At 44.6% G+C, this 8,956-nt stretch overlaps 1 pseudogene; it reads left to right on the top strand.

Annotated features, from left to right (window-relative positions):
- The window catches only part of LOC101570274, a 9,370-nt pseudogene extending 841 nt beyond the window's left edge, over window positions 1-8,529 (top strand).
- The last annotated feature ends 427 nt before the right edge of the window (window positions 8,530-8,956 follow it).

Here is an 8,956-nt window from a genome sequence, read left to right as displayed (position 1 = left end):
CACTGAGCCATCTCTCCAGCCCCTAGTTCTGTTTAACATATATGAAGCCCCAGAGGCTTAGAAAATTATGATTTGCCCAGGATCACACAGCTTCAAAGTGACCCCAGGGATGGAAGATGAATGTGCTTGTACTTCAGCTGCAGCTAGCCCCACCTCCAGTGGGATCCTGGGAATTCTTCTTGTGACAGTCCTAGAGGATTCTCAGTTACAGGAGCTTTGGGATGGAATCCAATTGCATGTTGTTCATATCAAGCTGAACAGGATGGAGATACAGTTTTAGAAATTATTTTTAAGGTTTTGTCTAGCTTTCTGTTTTCTCTTAGGTGGAAAATCTATATCGTATTTTAAAAGTTCATCCATCATTTAGATGTGTTTCCATGCTTCAACAAGAGTATGAGCTTTCGGGGCATGGTAAAACATGCCTGTAACTTGAGCACTTGGGAGGCTGAACCAGGAGTGTCAAGAGTTTTGAGACCTAGCCAGTTAGTGAGATGTTGTCTCCAAAAAACGAGGCATGTACTTTATCACCATATCTGAGTTACTTTAGTGTGAGTCATTGACTTTATTATCTTGTCATTCTGCTTTTTCATAATTCTTCCTTGCTGAGTTTCAGCAGAAAATGTTTTAATATAGAATGTGTTTTGTAAAAAATGGTCATTAATCATATTAGAAATGTAAAAAGCCTATTATTTTAGGCCTGTATGTGAAATCTGTATGCCTTATATCTTTATACTTTTCGTGAATTCACTTACTTCTGCCGATGTCTTTGCAAATGTTTATTTCTATATATTAACTTCATTTTTACATTTTGGTTTTTATTGCCCAGTTTATTTCTATAATTTTGGCTGGAAGGATCATGGTGTAGCATCTGTCACTGCCACCGTACATATGGTGCAGTAATGACATGTGCCTTATGAGAAGGAAAAGTAGCCATCCAAGGTCCTGCAGGGCATGGCCAAACAGGTAAATCCGAGGATGTAGGCATACTTTGCTATAAAAAGCAGTAAGATTTTGTCATTCTAATAAACACTTGGATTCCAACGAAAGTCATAAATAAAAGACCATATACTGATCTTAATGACAGTATTTTTCAATAACTTAGGCCTGAAAAATACATCATATTTAAACAGATTTTAATACTACTCAAGTGACCATTGTTTTCTCTTTTTTAAAATGTATTTGGCACAGAGTCTCATTATACAGTTCAAACTCAAAGTGATCCTCCTGTTTTCAGCCACCCCAGCACTGGAATTACAGGCATGGCAACCACACCCGGACTCAGGCCAACTCAGCCAGATGGGCATTGAACCCGGGTCCTTCCACCTGCCTAAACATGGGCTTGGGCTGCTGAGCTATCTCGCCATCCCTGTTTTCTTTTTTTAAAGAAAAAAAATCACTTCATTTATTACATAATATATGTGGATGGTAATGTTTATCCAAAGTGACATGAAGAGAGCAAACATTGTTTTCTCCATTTATATTTTAAACATTTTTATTTGGTATTTTTTTTAATCTTTATCAATAATGTGAGTAGAAGAAAGTTCAGTTCATGAAAAATAGCTTGCTACATTACAACTGCCAGGGTGAAGTTTACCTCCGTGGCTGTTTGACTGCACCACACATAGGGTCTCTACTTTTGGAAATATAAGGATTATGATTGTGAAGCAATGGTTCTCTGTGCACATAATTCCATAGAAAAAGTAGTGAGTTTACTTAAAAGTTGATGAAATGTCATTACACTGATTATCTAAGAGCAAAAATAAGGGCCAACAGATTGGTGTCGTCACTGTCCTTTTGTTCAGTATGACCAGATGAGCAGCAGCCTTTCTCCTTTAACTGTATACCTGTGTGTCTGCCGGGGACTTCCCACCTGCCATGGAGCATCCCAGGGAGGAATATCACTCTCCTGGACAGTGTGTAAGGTGATTCTCCAGATACTGCAGGAAAGATCCTCCATGCACCAGTGGGAAAGGTAGGTTATACCTTACCACACACTGAAGAGCATGAAATTTTCAGAGCTTCTGGTTTTCATGCATAACAAAATGTTCACAGCTTGTAAATCATTTGCCTTTTACTTAATAATGTTCACTGACCTAATGGACTAGACACTAAGCTTGCTGTGTCATGCTCCCCTATGCCACACATCCTCTCCTGTCACTTCTGTGCAAGCCCATCTCCAGGGCACAGAGCTGACTCAGTCATGGTGAGGGACTGCCACCCAGAGGTACAAATGGAATCTATATGAAAAGCGAGTGTACTAATAAACACCCATACAAAAGGTTGTAAAGTATTACAATTACCCTTTACATGTTTATATTTCACATATGTGTATGGTATCTTAACAGGTATTCAGATTTTATGTCATTGAAGAATGGTAAACAAACCATAAGCGTTTATCTATCTTCCCTTCCTCTATGTTTAGGTATTCTAATAGCATGTTATTTTTCATTTGCAAGAAGAAAAACTGCTGATCAAGCAATTATATTTATGCTGTCAAAGCAACCCAATTCCATAAAAACCAGAAGGCAGCTGCTCTGAGTATGGGAATTTACTCAGTTTCTGACTCCTCTCCGCAATATCTACACTTTCTGGGACCCAAAGGGACAAGCGGTCACCTTAGCCCAGTACCTAATTCACCAGCATCATCTACTTCATGGTTATGAGACATGAGTTCTACAGTATGTGCCAAAAATCACTCTCCTGTTTTGCAAATTGCTACTGCACTTGGCTTGAATAGTCCAATAGTGGTAAAGGATGGATTAGCAGGGTCTGGAAACTCTGATAAAATTGAAAAAACTGTCTCTGAGATGGTCACAATGGGCCTGGATAGAGTTACTATGGCACCACAGTGACATAGCTGACCCATTTAATTCTACTGCAGTGGCAACAGAGTCTAAGAATTGAGATGTGATTCTTGCCAATGATCAAGAGTTTGACCCTTTTTGGAAGAGGCAGAATGTTGAGTGCCTTCAGCCCCTGACTCTTCTGCAGAGGCGGCTCAGCTACAGTGACATGGACTTGAGGAGAGCAGAGACTCTCCTTGAGCAAGGGGAGACTTCGTGGACAGTGGCTGCCCAGAATTTACTGGGCCACAAGGTGCAGCAGCAGAAGCCCAGCAGCCACTCTTACATCCCACTGTCTCCAGCTCTGGATCTCAATAAGAAAGCTTTGGTTTGCAGTACATTTTCTTTCTGGAACCAGCCTAAGTGTGGTGACTTAGCAGTACACAAAGATGCATCACCCTTCTACCAAAGGACAGACACTGCAAAGGAAATACAGTGGAATCAAACCTTCTCTGTGGGTGTGTTATGTTCACACAACCCCAGGAAACCCATTACACCAACCTTTACAAATGTCTCTGTGTTAGTTGATACATTGTGTCACCTTGGCTGAATCAGCTCCAAATGACAGCATGGGGGCCTAACCCTGCAGGTGGGCAGGGCTCAGGAATTGACAAAGGCAAGAAGCCTCCCCACCTGGTTTCCTGCTGCCCAGTACCATGGAGAAGTCTCAGTCTTTGGAGGAGCTTGATTTTGGCAGCCATGCCAGTATGCAGGATCTCTGATCTTAACTGTGGAATGCAAGTCTTTGAAGTCAGCACAGAAGGAATAGAGAGGCTTGGTGGATGCCACAGCTGCTGCTCCTTCTCAGCTCTTCATTGTTTTCTACCACATGAACTGCTGTTGTTTGCTTTGCAGTCAACACAGTATGGACAGAACCCTCGAGTAACTGTGAGGTAAGTAAACCTTTCCTTCCTTCATTTTGAGTGTCAGGTATTTGTCCCTGCAAGGAGTGCGGAGTAGCTAAGACAGTCTCCGAAAACCCAGATCCCTCCTACCAGCAAGTGTCCCACTGTCATTGTGGCCTCATGGTGAGTGGCACCCAGACTCTGGCAAGGAAGAGGGCCGGACTCACTGCACACCTTTGGACTGTGACTCCAGTCAAAGGCACAGGTGCTGTTTGGACCTGATATACAGGACAACAAAGATCTGTCTGAAGCAGTGCCACAGACCAGTTTGCAGTCTGAAGTAAGTACAGAAGCAAGGAGAATACTGGCAGCCAAGCCCTGGCAAACTTAAATGAGTTTGTAGAAAAGGTGGAAGTGAAAAAGAAAGTAGAAATGTGGCAGGTATTTTAATTTCTTTTTATTATATCTAAGCAGGGAATAGTTATGTCAGAGCAAAATCCATGTAGTTTATTTGTTACAGAATTATCAAGATATATTTACATAGTACTTTTAAAGTTGAGGTGTTTCATCTGTGATGTGAATTTGATGTTACAGAAAGAAATGACATAGCATAGTTGTTTTTTGTCACTTTAATCTCCATGTGAAAGAAAGCACAAGGCACTGTCCTTGTTCTGAACAAGGCATTGATGTTGGTAGATTTTTTCTTCCTAGCTGGTTTTGTGTGTGCAACCAGTCCACAGAAGATGTCATCAGGAAGCAGCCTGAACCATCTCAGATCCAGTGCCTGGCTCAGGGATCCTCACTGAGAAGCTGTGACTGAGAAACTTGAACGATTTCCTAGAGCTCCTTGGTACTAGTGATGGGTGAGCTCTTTCCTCTCAGCCTCCTCTCCCTCAGACTTGCTGGTCTCAGCCAGTAGGACCACCATCAGGGCTCAGTGAAACAAATGGGAAAGACCCCAGGACACCAGGGTGATGTTAGTTTTCTCTGAGAGGAGACATTTGAGGTCCATTTTGTGACTTTTACTTAATGTATAAAAACAAGCCGTTATTTGAGATTCTCTCTGCTTTGTTTTCTCTCTGGATTTAATTTTTGGTCTTTCACTTTTAAACATACGTATTTTCCAAAAACTAAAATGTACATTGTTTGAATAGTATGGTATCACCTATACTTATCTTGGGCTCTTTCACATGCATTACTCTCTGTGATTTTCACACTAGTCTTGGGAGGCAAAAAATACCATTCACTTATAGGTTCCTTGTTCACCTTATAAGTTCAGCATTATAGATGAGACTAAGGATCACAGAGGCCAAATGACTTGCTGAAGATCACAGGGCTTGTATCTAGCAGAGCCAGGACACATACTGTTTTCATTTTCCCCTTAGGCCCTAAAATCACTGGAAAGTTCCGGAATCATTGTACTTAAATAATCATTTAAAGGTTTCTTTTAATTTTTTGAGTTGTTTACACAGCCACATAAAATTGGATCTAAAGTGACCCTGCTATATATATGACCTGTTAGAACAGGAAGGAATGCAGACAACTGGGAAGTATTGACTTGTTCATAAGATTATAAAGAGAAACTCAGTACAGGAGAGCAAGAGGTCCTTGGCACAGAAGATATAGAGTGAGGCTGCTTGGGCCAAATGCCTCCTCTGTCATTTTCTACATTTATGATCCCAGGCATGTTATTTCCTCTCTCTGACTTATCTGTGAGGAACCTTCCTGCAGGACTGTAAAAGCTAAGACATAAGTCATGTATTACATTTTTGGTTTTATTGTAAGCATGCTGCAAATGTTGAGTGGGTGAATGAATGAATGAATGGACTCACTGTACTTGAGCACTGTGGAACACTTTAATGTCCGTGCAAAAGCCCTGTGGGCAGTCTCTTCGGAGAGCTCAATGTTAGGGACTCTATGGAAAGTTGATCAGCATGGTGTGTGCAGGAGGGGCCCTCAAGATGTAGTGGTAAGACTGTGACAAATCTCAGGGTTTTCTGAGGTTTCAGCAGTAACTGTAGAGTAACTTGCCAATCTGTATAAGATCTTTGGGAGGTGGACTCACTGCTGACTGAGAGGTCTTTAAAGGCAGTGAGAGAGCTCTTGAGAGTGGAAGGTCGTTGTGCCAACCGAGAGGTTTCTGGTGAGTCTGTTTCTATGTATTTTACTAACATAGTGAGATCTTTATATATGGTCTCTGGTTTGTGCCTAATATCTCTAACATGTCTCTGGGTGAGGACACTGGGGAGCCTGTGAAATCTAGTGAGTGTTGGGAGTGGAGCTGCTAAAGCTGGAATTGACCCTGTGTGGGAGGCAGGATGAGGCCTCACTACCTAAAGCAGTCAAGTTACCTCAGTCTTCAGCAAGAACATCCTGCCTGGACATTGTGGGCTGTTAGTCATTAGGCAACCTTGTGTTTTGCAACTTCATAAAGGTATAAATAAAGATCCTTACTGTTGATGGGGAGTCCTTCTGTCTACCAGGCAGATCAGCTGCAACCTGACCTAGCTCGTTTCTTCTTGTCTCGTTTCCTCTTTCCTGCCTGAGTAAAAGTGATCACACTGAGAGACCAACAGGTAAAGTCTTGGGAAGAATTTTCTGTGAGATCAGAGGCCTAGGTGGGAGTAGGGGGAATAAGGGGTCTCTGTCAAGGTGACACAAGAACTCAGAGCTATGTGAGTGTCTTGTGGGTAGACTGGGGGATCTCAGTGTATAACACACACACACGGTGATGAGCTTTCTCTGTGTGTTGTCTCTGTAGGAGATGTGAGGTGTCTCTCGAATCTTCACAGCAGACCTCACGGTCCCTTGTGGAGACTGAGCATTAGGACAGAGGAGCACAGTGCTTCTGTATTCCATCTCCACCCTAGCTAGGTTATGGCACTGATGCTGGCAGAAGCAATGGGACCATATCCACCTCAATATATTTCAGAACACATTGTAGGACCCCAGAGAACCCAGAAGCACCCAGGAATAGTTCCTCCTATGGTCACAGTAGCCACTGGGAATAGGGACACTCTGTGCCACTGGGCTGAGCCCATTCTACCAATGCTGGAACCTCACATAGCTGAGTCCACACTGGGTATGAACACTGGCAAACAAGCAAACAGGTCCCTGAGAAAAGATTTGGCTGCAGGGCAGCCTGCAGAACCACCAGTCCGACCCCAGGGTTGGGTCCCAACTTCTGCCTCCACCCCAGGAACAATCCGCTCCCACAGATGTGGGCAGGGCCCCTTTGCATTTCCCAATAAGTTGTGCTTGCTGCAGGACACTTGACCCCAGGATTGAGGCCTTAGGTACGGTGTCTGTGGCTGCCGTATGTTGCACACAGCACAGGAAATGCCCTTTGAGGAATGGCTGCTCCTCTCCCTGCCTCTTGAGCCCTGCTGGTTTTGCATGAGGCCCAAGGCCTACAGGAAGGGAAACCCATGTTAGAAACAATGAGGACAGAGTGAATTTTCCTGGACTGTCTTGATCAAAGAATGCAGGTCAGGGCACTGCTAGCCTTTGTGTGGCACAACCTGCATGTACACCGACTCTCCTGGCTGTGGGTCAAACAGGGCTGGGAGCCAGGCAAGCCTGGCTGTGTGACCGCAGCGCACCCCCTCAACCCTTGAGAAGCTCCCATCTATAGGCAGTCCTGGGGTGTACCCATGTGACATTTTCCTCTACATAGTCACTTATTTTTCTGGAGATGGCTTTTCCTACTGAGAATAATGCATCATGAATTTCTCTGCTGTTCAGCCAAGACACTTCTTCAAAGGGGACAGTACCTCAGACAAGGATGCTGGCCTGGTGCACTGGGCCCAGGGGACCAAAGCTGGGAGGGGCTGACCAGGGAAAGTTTCATGGGGACTGAGGGGTTGGGGAGCCTCTGGCTCTGATGCCCAGTGCTGCACTGTCTAGTTTCCAAGGACTCTTGGTCACAGGACTACCTCTCCTTCATAGCACAGGTGTGGGACATAAGGATGGCTGTGCATCCTGGCATTCATTTGTGCTCCAAGATGCAAGAAACCTGAGAGATTGTGTCTTGACCTTCAAGAAACCTGAGAGATTGTGTCTTGACCTTCTTTCTCCTTGTATTCATTTAACTTCTGAGCACAAAATTCATGCTGAAGCATCAGTTTGGTTTCTAACATCTGCCGAATTGCACTCATGATCAATCGAGCCCCATCAGTGTTGTGGTTCATACATGGTCTATTTTGGATTATCCTCTGGCTCTGGGCAATGTCAGAATTGCCTTTGTTCTGGGGGTCTTTCTGTTCTTTGACTTTTTTCTTGGGTGAAACCCAGTGTAGAAATTTCTTCACACTTCTTTGCAAGTAGCCTTCTGAGGGGACTGATTTTTTTTTTTGTGAGAGCAGTTGAAGTTCTTCCACTCTAAGGTGCCTTCTCTTCTCCCATTGCAAGTAGGCTCTCAGGTCCGCAAGGCTCCCAGTCTGCCTTAGGGTTTCCCTGGGTTCATCCTCCAGATGACCTCTTGCTTGTAAGCAGGAGTGAACATCTTGTTTTGGCTCTTCTGTGTGTGCTGCTGCTGTGGGATCCTGGGCTTCTGCCCGCTCATGCTGCTCCTTCTGTCTGCTATTAGACCACATGATGTGTGAGACTAACATTTCCCCAGGGGGGAGCTGTGGCGATGGCACTGGGACACAGCAGATGCCAATCTGTCTGGAAGGTGGACATCCAAGACACAGACTTCAGAAAGATTCACAGGATTACAGGGAGTTAACCCCTGTTTGGTGGAATTTGCTCACCATGTCTGCCTGCAAGCCTGGCTCTCCTCAGTTGTGAGCCACACATGTTCCAGAAAGCAAGGGCACATTGAGGCTGCCTCTGCCAACCTGCAGCACCATCCTGCTCTCACAGGTTGTGCCCACAATTCTGTGTATGAATTGATATGAAGGCCATGTGCTCTCCTGTTTATTTGGGGGAGGGGTACTCTGAGGACCGCTGGCTGTCTCCAAGAGGGATACATGTCAGGGCCTGCTCAGTCTACTTACACAGGAGAGAGGAGACAAAGAGACTGCTCACGGTAGGGACAGACTCCCTGAACTCTACCTCCTCCTCTGGAAATGCCTGAGGCAGTTTCCCTAGAAACATGGCATCCTCAACTATCACATCAGCCCATGACATCCCAGATGAGGAGGGAAGGGCAAACAGTGCAAAGGGTGACAGAGTGGAGCCTTTGTGGGCCTAATAATGTTTATGGCCTTGAGGAGCTTGAGTGGGAGGCCCCACCTGTGCCTCACCCTAAACCTTGTGATGTGT

Source organism: Octodon degus, unplaced genomic scaffold (genome assembly GCF_000260255.1).
Source record: "Octodon degus isolate 3935 unplaced genomic scaffold, OctDeg1.0 scaffold00511, whole genome shotgun sequence".
Lineage (NCBI taxonomy): Eukaryota > Metazoa > Chordata > Mammalia > Rodentia > Octodontidae > Octodon > Octodon degus.
Note: the sequence above shows the minus strand (reverse complement) of the source record. Positions and strands in the feature narration are given on the sequence as shown.